At 37.1% G+C, this 24,840-nt stretch overlaps 1 protein-coding gene across 1 annotated transcript in view; it reads right to left on the bottom strand.

The window, feature by feature from the left end:
* Positions 1-2,309: 2,309 nt before the first annotated feature.
* Positions 2,310-24,840, bottom strand: part of LOC138702903 (zinc finger protein 300-like) — a 49,051-nt gene continuing 26,520 nt past the window's right edge. Inside the window, exons 14-15 of the mRNA XM_069830301.1 lie at positions 6,993-7,104; positions 2,310-2,334 (exon numbers count right to left, since the gene is read on the bottom strand). The gene's annotated coding sequence lies outside the window, so the exon portion shown is untranslated. The remainder of the gene's footprint in view (positions 2,335-6,992; positions 7,105-24,840) is intronic.

The following is a 24,840-nucleotide window of genomic DNA, read 5'->3' as shown; positions in this document are numbered from 1 at the left end:
CCAGTCTTCGGACTGGTGACTAAACATACAACAAACATACATTCATTTCTATGCCAGCATATTAAATGGACCACAGTGACTACCCTCCACATACTGTTTTATTGCCCCAGTCCTTATTTTCTCCTACCATCAGACTGTATCTGTGATTGGAATGTTGTAGAGGGAGAAGGGATGATTGTGACAGCAGAATATGAGGTTGAGAAATTGGCCTTAAACTAGGTAAAGCTCGGTAGCAAGAATGTAGAAGAGGTTGAGAGATAAAGAGAGGAAGAAGAAGAAAGAATAAATGATAGATGAAAGAATAACTAATTATAGAAATAGAAAAATAGAAGTAAAAATAAAACGGAGAGAAACAAGGAAAAACAAAGAGAGAAAGGAAAAAAGACTAAATAAGAAGGAAAAACAAGGAAATAATGAAATAAACAAAGATAAATATAAAAATAAAAGATAGAAATATAGGGAAAAAAAAGAAGAGTGTAAGGAAAAAAAAAGACAGAGGAACTGAAAAAAAAGAAGAATAAAGGAGAAGAAACGAGAAAAAATAAAATAAAATAAACAAAAGAAAGCAACAAAAGAAAGAAATAGGAGGGATAGAAGAGAGGAAGCAAGGAGGAATAAAATAAATGAAAAAGGAAAGAAAGTGAGAAAAGAATCAAAGGAGAAGCTGGAAAGAAAGAGTACTGGTACAAGGAAGAATGAAACAAAAAAAGAAATGAGAAAGGAAGTAATAATGATGGAATTAAGAAATAACTATAAAGAGAGAGAAAGACCTACAAAACAAAGGAAAAAAGACGGAAATGAGTGAAGAGAGAAATATATTTATATAGAGAGAATAAACAAAAAAGGTGTAAAGGGTAGACATGAAAGAAATAATTTAAATAACGAATTAAAGGAGGAGATAGGTGAAAATTTTAACTTCTAAATATTTTGACTAGAGCGCTTATATTTTTTTTTATTTATTTTAATTTTATGCACTAATGCTCCTCTAGGAATATGTATACACTCTACAAAATTTAATTCATGTCACTTCAGTAGTTTTTGAGTTATATTTATGAGGTTCAAATCTGTCTTCAGACAGCTGACTAAACAACATTTTTTTTTAATGCGACATATTTTCAAAATCTATCTTTTCGCACAAATTTTACGTGTATCACACACAAATTTGTGTACAGTACCTCCGATATATTTAAAAAAACAATGAGTATCCAGAGTTTAAAAATGTATTCTGAGAAAAAAGGAAAAAATATTTACTTACTCAGGTCATAATTTTCAGAGTTTTCATACAGCATACAGAAAATAATAGTTTTAAAATTTTAGAACCCCTTAACTTTTGAATATGTAAAAATATGCTTAAAAATGCAACTGTCGAAAATCACTTTCCAAATATACTGTACAGTGAAGTATTTAAATATGACGTCATTATTGACAGTTCCAAGTGTGGTAGGATCCTGAAAATTTGATGACATACAAGATTTATTTCCGGCAGCAGAACGAAAAATTGATTTTCGACCACAAATATTAAAGGTCGAAATTTCACCCGTCTCCCTCTTAAAAGAAGAAAAATTTAATCAATGTTGAAAATGAAGAAATAAAGAAAAGGAAAGAAGAAAATTACGAAAAGGGAAAAAGTAGGAAAATGATGTACAGCTGAATGAATGATGTAACTTGTATAAAGAACAATATCCGTATAAATCGCTTTGCTAGTAGATCTTTATTAACAGCTGTGTACACAAGGTTGCGTGCTGGTCGCCTGGATGCACTGACATCAACTGGGCTGCAACCGAAGGAAGACAGGAGATGAAGAAGAGCGCAATCTGCTCATGACCAAGTATGCACGCTGTGATCATTACCAACTTCCTCGGACTTAACAGTCCATGGAGAGAGCATTTTGAGCACTTAATCTACACAACGAACTAAAATACAGTAATACCAACTAAACAGACAAAGAAAGAGAGAATATTGAGTCTCTCTTCCTCTACTAGGCCTTGTCTCCATAGTAAGCACCCTGGTTGTAGTACCCTTGGTTGTAGTACCCTGGGTACTTGTTGTTGTAGGGGTAGTATCCTTGGTAGTTGTTGTAGCCTGTGGGGTACCCAGCAGAATATGGACCGCGTTGTGCTGGGTAGTTGCCAAAGGGGTACCGGGTGTTGTTGTTGTTGTAATATCCCGGGTAGTATCCGCTGTTGTAAGGCCCATAGGCTCGTCCATCAAAGCCACTGGGGAAACTTCTGCGGTTGTTGTAGCGGTTGTTGTTGTAAAGGCCAGAGTTGTAGGCGTAAGGGTTGGTGTAGTAGTTGTCGTACGCTCCACTGTTGTAACCGCTGTATCTGTAATCTGAAAGAGGATAAGGAGCATTAAAAACTCTCCTGAACTGAGAAGAACATCTAATGGTCACTCGTGAACAAAATCAGGTGTGTGGTAGTATAAGTCTAATATGAAGACCAACAAACAATTTTGAAAACCGTACTCGATTCCTTGTGTTTCTTTACTGTGATATCTATACTGAAAACAAAATTCAACAGTTCCATGTAAACACCCGGGTTTCAGAAGCTTAGCTTTCATCATCGAAGTGTGATCAAATGCGTCAATATATCTGACACCGTACAATCATTTAACAAATACCGATTATTTCTTACACACTGGTTGTGTCTTAAATTATTCCTTGACTAGCCGTACCAGTGCACTCTGCTGCACCCGTTAGAAATGAATATAAAGTAATTACATAATTAAAATAGGACATTTGATCCAGGGAACATTCGTGTTTGATAGAAGGATAAATCGTTTATTATGTTACTTAATTTAAATTGTATTTAAAAAATTAAAATGCGATCATTTTGATCCAGAGACCACTCATTTGGCCATAAAATTATTTTAGGAAATACAAGAAACGAATGTACAGAATAGCCCATCTAGTTTTCTGTGCATAAGAACCTATTTTAATCTTACCTGTCCTCGATTCACTCAGAAGTTACTGTAATAACATTATAGCATTATGTCCATCTAGAGATACTACACTTTCCAATGGTGAATTAATAATTAATTATACAAATCGGTTAATTTAGCTTCCGATATTACTTCATACAAACACAGAAACATTCTCTGTAGGCTATCTTTCATAGCTTTCCATTGTTGTTGTCCAAGGCTCCTTATAGGCGAAGTCATTTGTTTTTTATTTCATTACACCGCCTTAGATGGCATCATTGTAATTTTGAAACTCATTTATCTCATTAAATATCACTCCTATCAAAATTTTGCATAGAATAAAACTTATCGGAAATTATTTTTAAAGAAACTTTTGTTATGTAATATTTTTCATGAAAATTAATAATAAGGGAGATATTTCGATTTAATTCAGGCCCCCTTATAATCCCCCTTTAATTTTTTTTTTTTTTATCCAATGCCACCAGGTTGTCTTTACGACATTTCTGGTCTTCTCTCCTGGCCGTGGCTTAGTTGTAACCCACTTCTGAGGTTGGGGCGCCTGGAAGGCGAAGTTACACCTCCTTTTAAATAAAATATTTTGAATGCCATATAGCCTAAATTCTAAATTACAACGAACTTAATTTATGTTCCAATTTTCATATAAATCGGTTCAGCCATTCTCGCGTGAAAAGGTAACAAACATCCAGACAAACAGACATACAAACAAAAATTTCAAAAAAGTTATTTTCGGTTTCAGGGTGGTTAGGGCCAATTATTTTTGGAAAATCGAAAATTACCAGAAAATTTTCGGCTACAGATTTATTATTAGTATAGATAATGTTGCAGTATTCGCATTATTGAGGCGTTCTTATCCAACATATTATTCATATGTCTAACATTTGAAACGAAATGCTATCGAAGAATAATTGGAAAAACAAAGAGAGGTAGAGTACTAAATGAGAGAATTAGAGAGGAATTAAAACAGAAATCAGTAGAAAATATGTTAAGAAGAAAACAACAAAAGTGGTATGGACACATGGTGCAAATGGGAAAAGAAAGAAGACCAAAGAAGTAAAGGAGGCAATGACGGAAGGGAGAAGAAGAGAGGGAAGACCAAGGACGATGTACATGGATAATACTGAGATGATGACAAGGAAAAGAGGGAAAAAAATTGGGGAACTGAGGAGAATAGAGAGGGATAGAGAGGAATGGAGGAAATGGATCGAGGTAGACCCGACACTGTGAGACAAAGGAAAGATGAATAAGAAGATGATGTTTAACATTTTCGATATTGTTTTATTTTATTAATGTTGCAGTATTCGCATTACCGAAAGCGTTGTTATCCAAACTATTATTCACTTGTTTAACATTTTCGATATTGTTTTATTTTATTAATGTTGCGGTATTCGCATTATCGTAAGCGTTCTTATCCAAAACATTATTCATATGTTTAACATATTCGATACTGTTTTATTTTATTAATGTTGCTGTATTCGCATTACCGAAAGCGTTGTTATCCAAAATATTGTTCATATGTTTAACATTTGCGATATTGTTTTATTTTATTAATGTTGCAGTATTGGCATCACTGATAGCATTGTTATCCAAAATATTATTCATATGTTTAACATTTTCGATACTATTTTATTTTATTAATGTTGCGGTATTCGCATTATCGATGGCGTTCTTAAACAAAAATTATTATTCATATGTTTAACATCTTGATAAATTCGAGTGCGAATTACTTTAAGATTTTTTGGTGACGTGAAACATCTATATTCGACTTACAAACTACAAAAATGTGTAACACTTTTGAGTAAGATGAATTTCTTAGTTTATAAATGAATGTAAGAAGGAATGACAATTATTTTACAAGATGTCGTAGTCGTAAATAATAATGCATCTATTCTACATCAACCTGCAAATATGCAAACCATAAATGTGATCCGATCAATATGAGGAAAGACAACGTTATAAAGAATTGATTAGTTATTTCTCTGTACACCAGCATTATAAAAGTCTTTGTTGTTGCTCAAGATCGTTCATAAAATGGCATTTTATGACACACGTGCAATGAAATTGCCATAGCAACAATTACGTATTAACTAGTTTGCATTATAACAATGCTATGTTATAATATCAATATTAATTAAAACGAATTTCTAAAAGAAAATAAATATTTTATTACTAGCCGTACCCGTGCACTCCGCTGCACCCGTTAGAAATAAATATAAAGTAATTACATAATTAAAATAGGACATTTGATCCAGGGAACATTCGTGTTTGATAGAAGGATAAATCGTTTATTATGTTACTTAAATTGTATTAAAATAATTAAAATGCGATCATTTTGATCCAGAGACCACTCATTTGGTCATAAAAATTATTTTAGGAAATACAGGAAACGAATGCCTATCAAGTTTTCTGTGCATAAGCTATTTTAATCTTACCTGTCCTCGATTCACTCAGAAGTTACTGTAATAACATTATAGCATTATGTCCATCTAGAGAAACTACACTTTCCAATGGTGAATTAATAAATAATTAATTATACAAATCAGTTAATTTAGCTTCCGATATTACTTCATACAAACACAGAAACATTCTCTGTAGGCTATGTTTCATAGCTTTCGATTGTTGTTGTCCAAGGCCCATTATAGATGAAGTCATTTGTTTTTTATTTCATTACACCGCCTTTGATTGCGTTGTTATTGTAATTTTGAAATTCATTTATCACATTAAATATCAGTCCTATCAAAATTTTGCATGGAATAAAACTCATCGGAAATTATTTTTAAAGAAACATTTGTTATGTAATATTTTTCATGAAAATTAATAATAAGGGAGATATTTCAATTTATTTAATTCAAGCCCCCTTATAACCCCCCTTTTAAATAAAATATTTTGAATGCCATATAGCCTAAATTCTAAGTTACAACGAACTTAATTTATATTCCAATTTTCATATAAATCGGTTCAGCCATTATCGCGTGGAAAGGTAACAAACATACAGACAGACAGACAGACAGACATAGAAACAAAAATTTCAAAAAAGCGATTTTCGGTTTCAGGGCGGTTAATTACATATGTTAGGACCAATTATTTTTGGAAAATCGAAAATTACCAGAAAAATTTCGGCTACAGATTTATTATTAGTATAGATTCAATAACGCAATGTTAATTCTGAATGTTAAGATTAAACGTAAAAATGAAATGTAAAATTTAAACAATTGATCTGTTCTGATAGGTATGCCAGAATCACTGTTTCTCAAATTTTATTCGTTTCCTTACCTATTTCTCGCGCTTTCTTTCATAGCTCTGACGAGGTCTTTGGGAATTACACCCAATTCTGCTTTATAAGATTCTAAAATATCTGCTGGGGAATGATTTCCATATTTAGCAACAATATCAATAAATTCAAGAAACCAAACAATGACGTCACAAGTGCATTGCAGGCTTTTAGACCTATTTCAGAGAACTGACAAAAATTTGATAGTATATATTTTATCTATTGTATTTTGTCTTTATTAATTTTGTTATAATGCTGGTGTACAAAAAAAACAGCGTATGGAACTCTAATATAATGTTATACAGTTATTTGCATTCGTAAAAATTAGGAAATGACCAAAGCGAACATTTCATAATATACTATTAGATGAACATTTTATTAACAATAACTTTGGTTAGGTACATTTGTAATGCGTGTCATAGACTGTGGTATGAACAATACCTAAAACCTGTGAACTTAATTACATACCAAGAATAAAGATGTTTCAGGCAATCCAAGGGAAGTCTGATTAATTATCATTATATTCTATATGTATCATTCTTGGGATAAAATTACTCAAATATTAAATATAAACAAAATCCGTCCAAAAATACAAAAATCACACGTACAGACGGCATGCTCTAACTTTTTTCTGTTTTACAAGTGATGACAACGTATTACCGTAACAAACTCGAAAAGAGGTTTTTGCCATATCACAATATTTGTTCTGCAAGCTTAGTAAAAAGAAAAAGCACATTAGGGGTAAAATTCCCAAAGCTCCACTGGAAAAACATGAAAGTACCTTGGGGTGCAAACCTCTTGTAGGCCTCGGAGACGTCCTTTTTCTCCCTCAGGCCCGACATGTCTTCCTCAGCAGCGGCCGCCACAGCCACCAACATGCAGGACAAAGCCACCTGTAACACAGGCAAGTATTCAACATATAACGCTATCCAGCGAAAGAATAAAGTAATGTTAGCCGTAGAACAGCAATAGATTCACGGGGTCAGGATACATTTGACGCAAAATAAAACACGCTCGAGGAAAGCAATATAAAACTATCAGCAGGCACTACAGTCTGACCCGTTTGGGTATGGATAATATCAATTATTATTATAAAGCTATTATGATAGTAGGAAAAATTTCTTGCTTCTTATATTATGATTAAAAGATGGGAGTTTCCATATATGACAATCAACAATGCATAATCTGAAAGGACAAATGAAAATCGTAGATGATTAAAATGGCTACTACAAATCAACAGCGGACACAATGTGTTCTTTGGTATGCTAAATTCGAGAGTGCTAAAAGAGTTCAAAGGGAATTTCGACGTGAGTATGGTGTGCATAATGTACCTAAATAAGATTCCATAATGTTGTGATATCGAACATTTGTAGAAACAGGTTCTGTGTTAAAAAAAAAAAAAAACATGCAGGAGGTCGCAGGCGAAACCCAGTATGAGAAACAGCTATCTCTTGGTTTGGTCGCCAAACTCCCCAGATCTAACCTCTCCTAACTTCTTCGTGTGGGGTTTTGTTAAAGACATTGTCTATTCACAGAAACCCAGAAACATTAATAATCATGAGAGTAAAAATTACTCAAGCTTTTCAACAAATCACTCCTCTTATGTTACAATGGACATAGGTTGAATTGCATCACCGTTATGAGTAGTGCGGGGTGCGCAATGGGGGTCATGTTGAGCTCTGAGGAATCTCCCATCTTTCAATGTTGTTTGCACAAAGTTTCAACAAATAAAGTTCAGTAGTAAATGTTTCACGGTGTTTTTATTTTATCCATACCCAAACAGATCACCCTGTAGATTCAATGTAAGAGATCTCATTCGAGACTCCTTAACTGTCTGATTTTCCTTACAACTAGCAAACTGGGCCTACAACTCCCGTGGAGCCAACAGCGTAACTCAGACCGTAGCGCGTTTGTCTGCTGATCCTGAGTTGCGCTCGAGCGTGAGTTCGGTTCCCGCTTGGGCTGATTACCTGGTTGAGTGTTTTTTTTTCAGTTTTTTCTATTATTTAATTATGCTGTATCAACTCCTATGGTTATCTAGCGTCGGAATGAGATGAGGGTGACAATACCAGCGAAATGAGTTCAGAATCCAGCGCCAAAAGTTAGGGCTACCCAGCATTTGCTCTTAATGGGATTACAGAAAACCTCGGAAAAAAACCTCAACAGGTAACTTGTCCCAATCAGGATTTAAACCCGGACCTGTTCGTCTCACGGTCAGACATGCTAACCGTTACTCCACAGAGGTGTACGGTTGGGTTTTGACAGAGGTTTTCCACAATCGTAGGGCGAATGTCAGGTAATCTATGACAAATCCTCGACTTCATCTAGTCAAATACCATCTCACTATTATCAATTCCATCGACGTTAAATAATCTAGTTGATATAACGTCGTTAAATAACCAACTAAAAATCCCGTATGTCGGAAACACTCTGGCTTCTCCTACATCTGTATCTCGTTTGAATGCGATTGCCAGGATGTGCCAGAAAATAACCTAGTTCACGGATTCATATATAGGGTGTCTCAGGAGAAATGTAAAATACTTCAGGATAATGTAGTTTGGGTTAATCTACATCGATTTAACCTGATATACCTATGTCCGAAGTACAACGGTTGGAGAGAAACTAAGGGGAGAAATACTGGAACGTCTTGCGGTCCATGTAACTTATACTTGACATATTACGCCAGATCTTTTGCACACTGAGCACCGCATCACACACAACTAAATACACGTTCACTTAACATTTAATTCGTGTATTCGCATAGTCAATATGCAGTCATGCTCTTCGTTTATGGATTTTGTATTACAAGGCATTGGCTACAGTTGAGGAATACAGCCGACGTTTTCCCAATCGAAGAGTTCCATCTAGCTGTGTGCTTTCCCGTGTTTACCGGATGTTATCTGAAACTGGCAAGATACCAAGTGTTTCATTGAAATCGGAAAGAGAACTGCTACCGTCACCTGATATGAATTTACAGTTCATGGAGTCCAACCTTAGTATTTGTCCTGTGTAATTACTTAATTTTCTTACCGAGTTTGTATTTAATCATGAAATAGACTAATTGGAACAATACAAGAAGCAGCATTTTCAATAATGTATCATATCACAATGTTCTAATTTTTTTTCTAGTTTTGATGAATACCACCATCTTTCAAAATATTGAATGATTTTAGCACTCACTATATAATTTGCATAAAAAAGCTTATTCTAGAAACAAAGAAACAATAAAGACTAAAAGTTACCAGTGAACATATACTGTACTTCTCCCTCTTTTCTGTAGACTATAGATCAGTGGCAAATAAAAAACACTATAACGTATTCCAGGAAAGAACAATACCGGTTATAAATTAATCTAAGGGAACTCTTGTACACGTCATTAAGACGCAATGGAAAGCAAGGCGGTAGAAACTCCACGCTCTAGCCGCCTTTTATCTCCGGCACTCAATTTTGAAGGAGGAGGGGCTGAAAGAACCCTTCGGAGCAGCTTTGAATTAAGAATCCCGTCTCAACCTGGTCTTGATCTCGGATTCTTCTAGTCCGTAGTCTCAACTCGACACCCAGGCTACGAACTAGCCAAACATTTTAAAAATGAAAATCGTTCGTTCATCGCAGAATATGCACCATGCAAGCATGTAGCTTACCAATTTTACGGAGAACATGCTGAGATGCTGTGCTCTTCTGAGTGAATCTGGACACCACACTGTGGAGGGTTCGGATGGCGGAGGTTTTATATATCGCGGGGGAGGCGAAGAGGGCGGAAAAGTCTGAACATCTCCAACAATTAAGTCTCGATGGGTGATTGATTACTCGGCTCTTTCGACTCCTCCCAAGAGCCTTCAGAGAGCAGAAATAACACGCTTCTGCTAACCTACAAACATATGCAATTTTCCCTCTCAGTGGGAATTTAATTAATTTAATGGTGGTACAGAGCCGTACAATTTACAACAAGATCTCAAACCCAAGTGACGTATATATTAACCTCAAATTACGTTTGACATTGTCGTGTTTAACCTTAGAAGAATAGAATCATTTACAACTCCAAGCACATCCTTCGTTACCATGGTGATGGACCGAAGGGGCCCGCCTCGCATGCAGTATCCGATCCCGCTCACACGAAAACACGTCGTTACCTAGGCAATAATTATCGTGATTGGTCGGCCTCACGTCGCATCCAACACGGATTTGCCCATTCAGGTAATGAAGCAGGAAGTCCACGCAGGTTTGGATTAGAGGATCCGGAAACTGCGACGCAATTATGTTCAGACTTGCTAATTCGCGGGTCCTTTCCTTGTTTTTATTTTGACAATTATCTGAAAAAACATATTTCAAAGAGCAGGCGTGAATCACACGACGTGCTAGTGGCTAACCCCAAGCTAAGCATATTATATCTCACACCAGCCGACTGCGCTACGGTTCGCTATGTATGTAGGATTCTATGCAGGCACACTACATGCCTCCTGGCCCAGTCTTATCCGCAATTGCTCGACCAATGATCGGAGAAAAGCTGACGAAATTATCATGAAATGGAGAGACGCTGAGAAAGATGTCAATGCTCACATTGGGAAAACGGTAGAACATCAAGAAAAGCGCCCAGTTGCAACCTTCTCCATCACAAGTGTCACTACAGATTTTTCAATGAAAAATCTCAGCTCTGATCGGGACTTCAACCGGACCGCGTACGTGACCACGAAAAGACTGTTGAGAGGATCCAACTGATTATTCCAATTTACTGATTGGCTTTAAATATGTTTGCGTTGAATAACACCGATTTTAGAGATGCGACTTTTTTAACGTTTATGCTCGGGGATAGGCCTACAAATGGATAAAATGTTACAGATGTTTCCACATCTAACGTCGTTTGCTTAGCAACAGTAATGAGTTATGTCACACTGTTCTGCCGTCACTTGCTTAGCAACGGATCATACTCTTGCACTAATATAGTGTTTGATAGAGTAACAGACTTACTTTCTTGCATATTTCTTATTTTTCTTGTCATAGAGCCATTAATATGGCTCTCCAACAAACCAATTCAGATGAAACACAGTAATTCCATTATACATCTTGATTACACAACTTTTAACACTATATCACTTCGGAAAACGTATTGTGTGTCTTTCACGTGTTAAATTTTATTACCTTGTTAACATGTTTCGGCCTGCTATTGGCCATCTTCAGAACTTGCCGTTGCTGGTCTTGGCGTCTTTTGTTTTGTTTCCTGTGGGGATGTGTTTGTGCAGTGTAATGTGGAGTCAAAGAGTGTGTGTTCAGAAATTGAGTTGTGTGTTGAGAATTTCATTTGGATGTGTTTTTGTATGTCTGTAGGCTATATTTCGTATTGTTCTAGTGTGTTTAGTTTCTGGCTTTTTGGTTGGATGTGTAGAATTTCCATGTCTGTGTTGATGTCTCTGTAGGTGTGGTTAGCATTTGTGATGTGTTCTGCATATGTGGAAGTGTTTTGTAATTTTGTTATGGCTGTGATGTGTTCTTTGTAACGTGTTTGAAATGATCTGCCCGTCTGTCCTATGTAGAAGTTGTTGCAGGTGTTACATTTGAGTTTGTATCTGTACGTCCAATATTTTAAAATGTTCAAATTTTACTTCGATTTACCCTTAATTCTTCTCAAACGTTTTCTGAGCTAGTTACATACAATATTTTTTTAAATAAAAAAATTGAGTCGCTGTCTGGTAGACTTCCTGGGTAGCTCAGTCGGTAGAGCGTTGGTGCGCTTAACCAAAGGTTCCAGGTTCAGTAAACGGCCGGCCCAGGAATAATTTTTCCCTTGAAATTTTTCAAATCAGCTTCACAGGGAGATATACCTAAAAGCTGCATTTGCATAGTTATATTCAGTTAAAAGTCCAAATAGTCCTCATGTAATTAACTGTACTGTATTGAGTCATAAATTGCAGAAAACGTTTAATAACCAAGGCTGTCAATTCTGATCGTGACGGTAAGAAATGATCGGCAGTAAATGAATTCCTGATACATAGTCTATTGTACATATCTGCAACATTATAACTGTCCGAAAATACCCCCCTTCCGAACGACATAAAAATGTACAATTCAGTTTCAATCATATGAGTTCTCACATAGGTTAAACATCTTGATCAGTTGATAATGCGTCATTCACGATAACAAGCATCTCTCAGCTTGCGAGCCGTTGATACGGATCCCAGCCCCTTCATTACGCGGGGCGGAATCAGGCACGACTTTGAGAATCCGCCATTGTGATAATGAGTGACGTCACCCAAGATCCTGGAATCTGCATGATCTCTGAACTTTCAAAGATAGCGGTGGGCCCTCACAGTTGCATCACGATCGGCAATTGTTGTTTCAACATGCAGACAATTAGCATAAGCAATGCTACACGATAACAATGCAAGAGGCGATCATCAAAACTGGGCTACACTGCTGCCATCTGTGAAAAGCTGCAAACCTACCGTACAGAAACGGAGCAGCGTCCACGGAAAGCACATGCAAAGTCACTTTCTTGAATTTTTCAGGAGAAAATGTTTTAGTAGTATTATGAAACAAGTTTATAATGTTATACTTTGTGGCAAGAGTCAATTTTTAGGGAGTAAACGATGCGAGTTTCTTAATTTTGTCGAGTGCAATAATTGTATAACATTATAAAAGTGTTTCATACGTTATTTTTTGTACGACAGTATTATAAAACAACTAATAAAGAAATAACATCAGTAATGATGGGTAGTTTAATATTATCATGTTCTATGAAGAAAGAGGTTGTTATGACAACAATGATGTATTAAATTATAGCATGTCAAATCGTTTCATAATGTTTTCTTTGACGTTTTAGTTGGCATGGTAATATTTTTACGGCACTAGTTTAATAATGTGGCATATTATGCACGATTTTGACTACCGATAAAGTCTGTTTATAATGTTGATGTACAAACAATATTTTTATGTAGGCCTAAGTTTTACTCCAGCATTAAACAGACTTTATCGTTAGTGAAAATCGTATATAATATGCCACATTATTATACCAGTGCCGTAAAATATTGCCTTGCCCACGAAAACTCATGACTTCTATTTGTGACTGCATAACTTGTGCTATAAAGTTAACATTAGAAAACGATTTGTCGTGCTATAATATTTAATATATTATTGTTGTCATAGCAACCTCTTTTTTCATAGACCATGATATCAAACTACCCATCATCTGATATTATTTCTTAATTAATTTTTTGTAACGCTATTGTACAAAATAGTACATTATGCAACGACCCTATAATGGTAGTAATTAAGACGCAAGTATGATTGTTTATGGAACGAGCGCAAGCTAACTTGAAATTATTTAAAATTAGGTCTTCTTATGGTTATGTGCGAACTGACCTGAATTGTGAGATGTGCGCAGACGCGAAAGTATTGATTTTTTCCGAGGCCGAATGTCATTGACCTTGGCAGAGAATAAGATGAAGATTACTCTGATATAACCTGGAAATTGATTTAGAATTGAAAAACGAGATGACAAATTGAATTTATTTGAATATTATTTACAATTAACGCTAAGTAGCAGAACATAACCTTCTGCAACAGTATTGGATTTCTAGCCTCCGTGACTTTTCGCTAATTGTCTTTCGATTGCATATCCGAGAATAATCGATATAACGGTACAAAGCTGACTTGTCATTGGCTGAATACCTGAACTTTAATGAGTAGGTGTACTTTAATGACATGCATTAAAGGACTGCTACCAGGTGTATAATTACTACATTTCGGCATGGTCGAGCATAAAATAATGTATGAAACACGTTTATAATATTTATTAATTTACATAATTATTATTTACTTTAAGATACTATGTTACAATGCATGCTTTTTGAAATTCTGATTTATTAGATGGCACCAAAAACCAAAAATTAGAAAAAGTGTGCCTCAGCATGTTCTTTCCGTGGATCCTTCAAATATTAATATGCAATTTTAACAGTAGGTAATAAGAATAACGAATGTAAGATGAACTTAACAGCGATTTTCTTATGTCAGTTTAGTAATATCACATTTCGTATCCTAGCAACCACATATAGTGCTAGATTGTGCTAACGCTACATAACAAGACTGACTCTTAGACTCCTTCAGACTTTTAGAAACGCTGCCGCTTGTGAATAATGGATATAAATGGGGGCCTTCACACGCAGCCACAACCACAGAATAGTGATGCTGCAGACGGTCTGAGTAGTTGGCTTCGCCTCTGGTGGTCATCACTAAAAGTGGTGCTTCCCGTCGCGGTACCAGGAAGTAAATTGTAGGTTTCGCACGGGACCACAGCCACGCTAACATTTTAGTAGCGCGACTGTGGCACTGCTAACGGACGACTGTCAGACCACTAATTTCTTACAGCGCCACGACAATGTACAGCCTATTGTGCACCAGTGTCTTCTTCTTTTTTTTTTTAATTTCACTGGTAAGTTCAGCTAGAAGCTCTGGAAATGAGTTCTTAATCATGCAGGAAAAAAAAAACTTTTTATAGTCCTGATTTAAATCATCATACAAAGTGTAAAACAATCTTTTAGGATGCTATGCATAGACATTTCGCTAGCCCGCGCTACGAGCGTGCTAAACTAGCCCCGGCTATCGACTGATTACTTGTACAGGATTCATATCATATCGCTAACACTGGTTTATGAATACGAAAAATGTTAGTTCGCTGATCATCCACAGGAAGCCCGCGCTAAGAATGTCTATGAATATGGCTTTTAAAAACCAATGGATGGACGCAGATGCTTCTTCTATTTCTCTGTCTATTCTTTCTCCGTACGAAAAGCGCGTCACCAAAAGTATTTCTCCATCTCTATCACTGGAATATTGAAAAATCCTCTACAAAAATCTAGTCTCTCTAGTGCAAGGGCTTCAAACGCGCGTTCGCAGCGCTTCAGGTCTGAAGGGGCCCTTAAGTTCAATGCAATTAATAATGCACATAAAATGAACTTAACAGCGATTTTCTTATGTCAGTTTACCACGATTTTGTATCCTAGCAACTACATAAAAGCCTACTACAGTTATCACAGACTGTTTTAACGCCATATGAAAAACTAGCGGCCGGCTGGCTAGATCAGTTTGTAAAGCAACTGGCTGTGGAAGGTCCCTAGTTCAATCCCGAGTTACGACAGGACGTTTCCTTGTTGCCAAATCTTCTACAACGACCTAGGGATCCACTTAGTCTACTGTAGGGTTCCTCCTAGAGCAGGCCTGCGTTCTCAGGCTCACAGCTCGAGAGCGGAATGCAGATATTGGGTGCGTTCTGTATAGGGTGGACTGGAAGAAGGGGTGATCTCGTACAAAATGTACACAAAAGTACTAGTACCAGTGTTCATGAAATGAATTCCCGTTCAGTCTTTACAAAACTATCTATTTATTTTTTAGAAATAATAGATATACAATATCATATTGTTATATTTTTATTTATCAGTACATCAAAACAGGTTTTATGCTGTTGACAGTTGAAAGGAACAGTACTGACCGTCATGAAATGTCAGTTACCGAAGTTCGATGTCTGTCTTTATTGAAGTTAATAAAGAAAACAGTTGCTCACAAATATAAATGTTGAGCCAAACATAGCAATCATTTTCACAGCCAGGCTGTGTAGTCGTGGATATTATTGCTGAGATTTAGTCTTGTAAAACTCAACCAGGGTAGTAGTATTATTCAAACGATCTTTAGCCCTTAGGCCACATTGAAGATCAATAAGTTCAAGCTGTAAATAGTCTGACACTGTTTCAACTGGTGTTGAAGGAATTTATTATGATAACTTTAAACTTCTTTCCAATTAAGACAAGATCTTGGAACCTAGAAATAAATACATTTTGAATTTCCATTAATATTTGCACATAATCGTTTAATATGGCTTCATCACGAACAGTTTCTATCGTTGGAAAGTGAGCCATATTACCTTCCCGAAACTGACTTACGAAAAGTGTAAATTTACGACTGAAATCCCGTAATTTATTCAACACATCAACAATGCGCTGACCTTTTCCCTGAAGAGAGATATTTAAATTGTTTAAGATTAATCAATTCTAACGTACCCTACCTCATGTTATAATGCAACTTTCAACTCCTGAACCTTTTTACTGAGATCTTCACCAACAAAACCATCGTATTTCTGTGTGTGGACTAGTAATGACGCATTATATTATGTTTTCCTCTTTCTTTCAAATTTTTGTGGCGGATAAGTATGGACTCCAGCTGCTATGAAAAAAGTAAGCATTTTCCCATGCAATATTGAAAGAATTATCACTTTTGTTGACGTCGTACAAAATTTTGTCCAATATTCTTTTGAGAAGATTAGCTCCGTACGTAGATGAAATTATTGGGGATCATCAGTGCGGTTTTAGGCGTAATAGATCGACTATTGATAAGATTTTTTGTATTCGACAGATAATGGAGAAAAAATGGGAGTATAAGGGTACAGTACATCAGTTATTCATAGATTTCAAAAAGGCATATGACTCGGTTAAGAGGGAAGTATTATATGATATTCTTATTGAATTTGGTATTCCCAAGAAACTAGTTCGATTAATTAAAATGTGTCTCAGTGAAACATACAGCAGAGTCCGTATAGGTCAGTTTCTATCTGATGCTTTTCCAATTCACTGCGGGCTAAAGCAGGGAGATGCACTATCACCTTTACTTTCTAACTTCGCTTTAGAATATGCCATTAGGAAAGTTCAGGATAACAGGCAGGGTTTGGAATTGAACGGATTACATCAGCTTCTTGTCTATGCGGATGACGTGAATATGTTAGGAGAAAATCCACAAACGATTAGGGAAAACACGGAAATTTTACTTGAAGCAAGTAAAGCGATAGGTTTGGAAGTAAATCCCGAAAAGAAAGTATATGATTATGTCTCGTGACCAGAATATTGTACGAAATGGAAATATAAAAATTGGAGATTTATCCTTCGAAGAGGTGGAAAAATTCAAATATTTTGGAGCAACAGTAACAAATATAAATGACACTCGGGAGGAAATTAAACGCAGAATAAATATGGGAAATGCTGTTATCATTCGGTTGAGAAGCTTTTATCATCTAGTCTGCTGTCAAAAAATCTGAAAGTTAGAATTTATAAAACAGTTATATTACCGGTTGTTCTGTATGGTTGTGAAACTTGGACTCTCACTCTGAGAGAGGAACATAGGTTAAGGGTGTTTGAGAATAAGGTGCTTAGGAAAATATTTGGGGCTAAGCGGGATGAAGTTACAGGAGAATGGAGAAAGTTACACAACGCAGAACTGCACGCATTATATTCTTCACCTGACATAATTAGGAACATTAAATCAAGACGTTTGAGATGGGCAGGGCATGTAGCACGTATGGGCGAATCCAGAAATGCATATAGAGTGTTAATTGGGAGGCCAGAGGAAAAAAGACCTTTGGGGAGGCCGAGACGTAGATGGGAGGATAATATTAAAATGGATTTGAGGGAGGTGGGATATGATGATAGAGACTGGATTAATCTTGCACAGGATAGGGACCGATGGCGGACTTATGTGAGGGCGGCAATGAACCTTCGGGTTCCTTAAAAGCCATTTGTAAGTAAGTAAGTAATATTAAAAGAATTTGCCTGATGATCACTTTTCCGTCTTTTAGATTCCTCCATTATGTAGCCGTAGATAGGCAAATTGAAATAGCTACTGATAATACACACTACACCAGATAGCTGCGTGGACTATCCTCTACCTATAGCAAGCCTACGTCATTTCGACGTACCTTACCAGCGAGCTGTTAGACGGCTCTACCGCTCCGAAGGAGCGTCCGCGGTCAATGAGCGCCGTTTGTGCAGGCCTATTCTAGAGGATGAAATGCGAGGTCAGAGCGTTGTGCTGACCACACTGCCTCATTCCAGTACCGAGATTATTAAAGCATGAAGCCCCACATACCTTTCTGATGTCTAAAAGAGATGTTTTTTATCTTTACGTTACAATCTGACCCTTAAGATTCAATTGTAATTAACTATCTAATGTAATCATAGGTCTACACTGGTATGATTCTAAACGAGATGAATATCGTGTTCTGTTACGTAAGCGACCTGCTAGTGGAAACGTAATTGCAGTTGTGTTTTAAATGTTCTGTCTCTGTAGAATGATGCGATGTTTGTGCGCAAATGGTTGTGATTTCCAAACCGTGAGTGCATCAAAAGGTTAATACGCGATGTGGGGGTTCTGAATCAAGGCTGCCACAACATTCATGCTCAGCGGCTGAAATCGTTAACCTTTTAAAAATGTAAACACTTGTTAAAAAGTAATAATGATTTATGAAACAAAAAGAAACGAATACTTTTACTTTCTCATATAGAACAGAAAATTATCTAGAATACAACCGGCCTCGACATTTCTCAATTTCTACAGATCGATGTGGATTTGGCCGTCAGTGTATGGCAATAACTGCACTTGGAACCGACTACAGGTAATTATACAACAAAGACAGTTTTTAATACGGAGGACGGGTCGGAAGGTTAACACCTAGCCCGAATCTCACTTGTACGGAGGAGGGACCCGAAGGTTTGCACTACAGTCTGAGGCTTATTGTGCTTATCACTCCTATTCTGTGAATGATTGGATAGCCGAACGGCCGCGCTCTTGTACAAGTACAGCACGCTGCACAGTGAACTGAACCCGGGCTATGGTACGGATGATGATGATGATGATCATGATGAATTAATGATGACGAAATGAGTACGAGGTCCAACGCCGAAAGTTACCCAGCAATTCTGCTTCAATTGGTTGAAGGAAAACCCCGGAAAAACTCAACCAAGTAACTTATCCCAACCAGGATTTGAACCCAGACTTGCTTGTTTCACGGTCAGACGCATTAACCGTTACTCCACAGCGGTGGACATCACTGTGCCTTACAATTGAAGGGTTCAGAGTCATAGTGGGCCAAGCGCCATTTATTAAAAACGGAGAAAACAAGAGTAAAAATTAAATGATGACCATAATTTAACGAAACATATAGCAAGTAAAATAAAGTATGCACATTAAAATTAAATATGTCAATCTTCATTAAATTATGGTATTTACTTAACTTTAACCCTCACTTTCTGCGATTTTAATAAATGGAGCTTGGCCCGCTATGACTCTGAACCCTTCAATTCATTTTCCTCTTGGGCTGAATAGCTGACTGGGTTTTGACAAACGTTTATGTTCGAGGTACAAATGATAAAAATTGTAACGTTTTCACATGAGAGATTTACTTTCACGTCACCCGAAAGTACCATGGAAACAGAAGTCTAAAATAAACTTCGTGTCTCGTAGTTTTCGACGCGGTCCGTTTCGCTTCATACTCTAATAATGTGCCTCCAGATTTTCCATTTCCCCCACTTTCACTAGAATCAATACTAATGGGCCAAATTAACTCATTCTGTCTGTGGTTTTCACATGGTTTTTCTAAGGCGTTAAGATAAATGTCGAGATGAGTCCTTGAAGAAATTACCAAGGATGTCACCCACCAGTATACATTTTGAATTTCCAAATTTTGTGGTTCACTTGTCTTCATCTCACTAAGGAGCTTTGGCAAACGGAGCTTTCCTACACCAGCAGTCTCGGGGCTTGGTCTTGGCGATACTGCTTCTCTTCTTTGGCTCGACGACTGGGGAAGGGATGCAGCGGTAGTAGCTGTCTATTCTGTTGCGGGTACTCGTGTCTGGCTGGCTTAACTGCCCAGCCAACTAACGTTCTACTAGTTTTTCTTGTTTTTAGTTTCTTAAATCTTTCTTGCTCTTTTATTTTCCTTATTCTTTGTGTACTTCACTTTTGCACTTCTTTCTTTTCCTCTCTGTTTTTATCTTTATCTTTTGTTACATATTTATTCTTACTTTTTTCGTCCTTTTTCATTCTACCTCTTTTTCATCTAACAACGTCTGCAAATGTTTGTCATTAACAGTAATTTACAGATAATTAACAAGCCTATCATAATGCGGTGTTGAGTCACAACTTCCATCATGAATGAGAGAATCCGGGAAGTAGAGCATCGCCTGCGTTAACACTGCTAGGCAACGCGCAGCGTCAGAAGTGACATTTGAGTAGCACGCACGACTTACCCATTACCAACGCGCATGAAAACACGACCGGCAATTTGACAACATTAGCAATACCAGCAATTTGGCAACACAACCAAAGCAGTAACACCCAATGCTCACGGAACAATGGACAAGGCTCATTGTGTATGTAGTTCTATACCAACATTACAGAATGAAATTACGTGCAATTCCTCAGAGACCTCTGGTAGACAAAACGATTGTGGTGCAGGATACCTTAGAGTACTTTCATATCACCTGTTGCCTGTCGAACACTGTTCTACTATATTACGTGTATAGGTCTACAGTACACTGGATTCCATTAATGCCGTCTCGTCTTTTAGTCGTACTCAGAACGAAACTACTATAGTCCCGACGCTGTTATTTCCGGCGTGACTCCGCCTCTTTGCTTACGTCTTAGAAAGTGAAGGCTCTATAAAGTCTATGTGGGTAGTATCGTTCGCCATTTTTGTTCTTACGTTGCCGAGCTACCATACGAGGAATCTATTTGCCACACCGTTAAACATTATCATGTCGTAGCTCCTATGATAATAAATCAAACGCAATGTAATTCAGCAAATAATGGAGCGGCAAAGAACGTCTTCGTGTGCTTTCTGCGAACGCCAACGAAAGAGCTAAAATGGCGGGCGATTATATTAAGTATTTATCGAGCCTTAAGAAATGAATCAGCGAATCACAAGACGCACACGTTTAAATGTAGTCGACCTGCAACGCGATTGGCTGCCGGAAATTAGAGCGACGGGACTATACGTCTTCTACCCCCCCCCCCACCCCTACCGTGCGCGTGCTGCTGGACTCGGTTTTCAGTGGTGTTCATGCTAGAGTAGCAGCTGCGCCGCCATCACAATTTAGAACTCAATTGCGATGTATGCGAACATTTCAGAGGTGCAGAGGCAAACCACTCTCATAGGAATGGTTATCTTTGTGTCCTGTATACATACTTACTAGCATAGCACTGGCAGGGGGAGGAAAAAATCAATGTAAACACAACTTCAAAACGTGACGGCATTAATGGAATAGATTGCACAACTTAATCCAGTTGGAAAGAAAAAATAATATCGCTATAAAATTATAAGGAGTGATACAATAGTATATTACGATGCATGCTTTTTATAAAATCGAGGAAGTAATGCGCTTCACAAACATAGGCCTATTGTACAACATTTTTTGCACGATAATATTTTTAAAATTGCAAATACAATATGGTAAATTTAATGGTAACTAAGTAACAATAAGTGCACTGTAATGGGTCTATTCCAGTATAGTTTTATGTTATGAAGGATGGTTTCCAAGCAACAAGTTTCTGTGTGGGAATTTTAACTTTCAAGGCCTAACAACAATAGCCGTAAATACAACAAAAAAACACAATTGTGCAAAAAAGTTATTTTAGATCCAATATGACGTTAAAACAAGGGAGTTTTGTATTAATGTTTTATGAACAAAAGAAGTCAGATTGTCACATAGCAACGACTGAAAAAATAAAACGCCGCTTACTGCAAGGCAACTAGCGAAATGAGTGTTGCGGATTGCAAAATTTGAAAGTGTAACACCAGTTCAATGCCGTTTTAATCATGAATATGATGTTCGAAGATCTCCAAATTAGGCCTACAAGTCGATAAGATTATGGTACCGCAAGTCTGAAGGAAGTGGATCTGTTAACATGCCATACACTGGTGGACATAGGCGTGTTCTCGAAGCTGTTAGCGTTACTACGACAGCAAGTCTAAGAAGACTCTTAGACGATTGTATGCAAATATCTATGCCATACACAACTTGTCAACGTTATCTGAAACTTCACGTCTACCGCATGCAACGTGTTCAGGCATTACGCGATGTATAATCTTTTCGCTGTAAGAAAAATCCTAATATAAACAATAGCACGTGACTGAAGTGAGGCTTCATTGGCCGCTGTTTGGCGCCATAGATTCTCAGTACGTATTCCCGCCTATTGTTGTACATTCTGTTCCATGTTAAATATTTCCCGTTCCTCGTCAAGTAGGCCTAACCACACTACTATGCATTCGTTTGCTTAGGAAACATTTACTTTATAATTACTGTAATTAAAACTCACTTAACTTGTTATATACAGTTAAGACTATTTTGTTTTTGTCCTTTTTTTTGAAAGGGTTTCCACTCTTATGATTAATAACCACAAACACTGAGAACGCAGAAGCCATACTTCAGTACCACGTGCTTACGTGAACAACTACGAGCTCAAGTGACGCCAGCTTGTTACAGGAACAGACTACCTCGGTATTACTGTTGGTATTCATCCGCGTTCATAGTACATAACAAAATATAAAAGTAGCTTTTCTTTTACATATCGCTTTACATATAAGTGAAGTTATATGTTTCATCGTATTTAACAACTAGAATTCAATTGTTTATTTTCAAATAATACAAGATTATGGTTTCCAAATACGAACTATATTTTCCTGCGTCATGTGAGTGTTTCGACTGGGAGCCAATCACGGGTATGACAACAACGTGCTTATGTTCACATTAGGATTTTTCTTACAGCGAAAACAGTATAGATCTCCAGAAATGGATCAGGTTTGTTTTTCATACCATAGCTGCAACAGCAAAAAAGTGGACACGGTGTTCTGGCAGTTTAGAGTTCCATCTCATTGAGGAAGAAAAGTTCGCGAATAACATTTTACATGAATTCGTGAGGTCGTGGTGGCGCCAAAATTCTCCAGACCTGAAGCCACCTGATTTCTTCGTTTTGGGTTTTGTGAAAAATGTCTATGCACAATGACTCAGGGATATTAAGATTATCTCAGTTTTTGGAAAAACTATCCCAGAGGTACTACTCGCTTCCGTATCTAAACTCAAACTGACGAAACCGGACCTGATTCATACCGCGACTGTTTATTATTAAAAGGGCACAAGTCCATCATAAATAATATTTTATGCTCGACCATGCCGAAATGTAGTAATTATACACCTGGTAGCAGCCCTTTAATGGACCTCATTAAAGTACACCTATTCATTAAAGTTCAAGTGTTCCACCAATCAGAAAATATCATTGTAGCAATATGAAAGCGCAAGTATCGATTATTCTCGGATATGCAATCGAAAGACAACTAGCGCGAGATTAGCTAATATTAAACTCAGCCGAAAAAAACAACACACAAATTAACATCAATTCACCGTCATCTTCCAGCCTTTCACAAAGCACATTCCCGCCAATTCATTTCACCAATTGCCGGAAAAAATCAATATGGTCGAGCATAAAATGTCGTATGAAACTTGCATATAATGGTAATTAAGACGCTCGTATGAAAATTATGAAACTCGCTTGCGCTCGTTTCATAAACATACTCGCGTCTTAATTACTACCATTATAGGCCCGTTGCATAATGTACTATTTTACAGTTAAGTTTTGGTGATGTTACCATTAGTTTATGCATGTAAATGTAACTTTACACCTTTGTCCTCGAATAAAAAACATCTGATTACACTACAAAATAGTCTTTTATTAGCAAAATAAATGGTTTTTTGCTCCTATAAACAAAACGACAGCTTTCAAACCATTCCACGAAATAAGTTCCAGAAGTGACATAAAGAGTGAAAGAAACGCTGGAATTTATATGTAGCATCCTAGGAACTACTTTGAAGGAGACGCAGTGGTGATGCACACTACAGCTTAGGACAAGGTGCGTAACTGAGCTGACGTTGCGAGTTTGAAAACTGTCAAACTCTGTATACCATTTTACTACATACTGAGAACTACATTCGTAGCACACACTGTATATACAGGCAGCATCTGGACAGAATATCTCAGAAGAGAAAGGAATGTGATTGCGATGTCCATCACTTTGCATCTCTGATTGCGATCAATATGTAAATCGAACCTCATAAAAGTGAGCTCACTTTGCAATCACCTGGAGGCTCCAGAAACAGCTGCGTGCCAAGAAAGTTCCACGACCCTCTGCTTAAAATGCCAATACAAATGGTGCACAGCTGCGATCTGGATCATTACGTTACATCACATACACACGATCGAACAAAATCAAATCAATTATTAGAAACTGGCCACAGGTGTAGCTCAGGTGGTAGTGCGTTTGCCTGTTGATCTGGAGTTGCGCTCGGACGTGGGTTCGACTCCAACTGGGGATGATTTACTGGTTGGGGTTTTTCAAGATTTGGTCCGACTGTGAGGTGAATGCCAGGTAATTTCTTAGCGAACCTCGGTCCACTATGCGCCCTATATTTGCGATGACTGTCCAAGTTAGAAAGGTGGCCTGGGTGACGTTTGCGAATCCGATAGAGCCTGATAGAGGCAAGTTCCATCCACACATAAATCTGTGGTCGGAAGGAAAAAGATCTTAAGTCAATTTTTTGTGAAAATGAGATTTTTATATATTCTGAAAGCGGAAACAATTCTCTACAATCTGGTAAAATGGTTAAAGTCAAATAAGACTCCTGACTGGATTTATACAGCGTTACCAAATGTCCTAAGTACTTTTTGAATCGAGCACACACAGAATAAAGGACTTAGAATATTTAATACTTTATTCCTTACAAACCATAACATGTTTACTTTCCATGCTACCCTATTAAAAAGGTCTA

This window comes from Periplaneta americana, chromosome 7, assembly GCF_040183065.1.
Source record: "Periplaneta americana isolate PAMFEO1 chromosome 7, P.americana_PAMFEO1_priV1, whole genome shotgun sequence".
Taxonomy (NCBI): domain Eukaryota; kingdom Metazoa; phylum Arthropoda; class Insecta; order Blattodea; family Blattidae; genus Periplaneta; species Periplaneta americana.
This window is presented reverse-complemented; position numbering and strand designations above follow the sequence as displayed.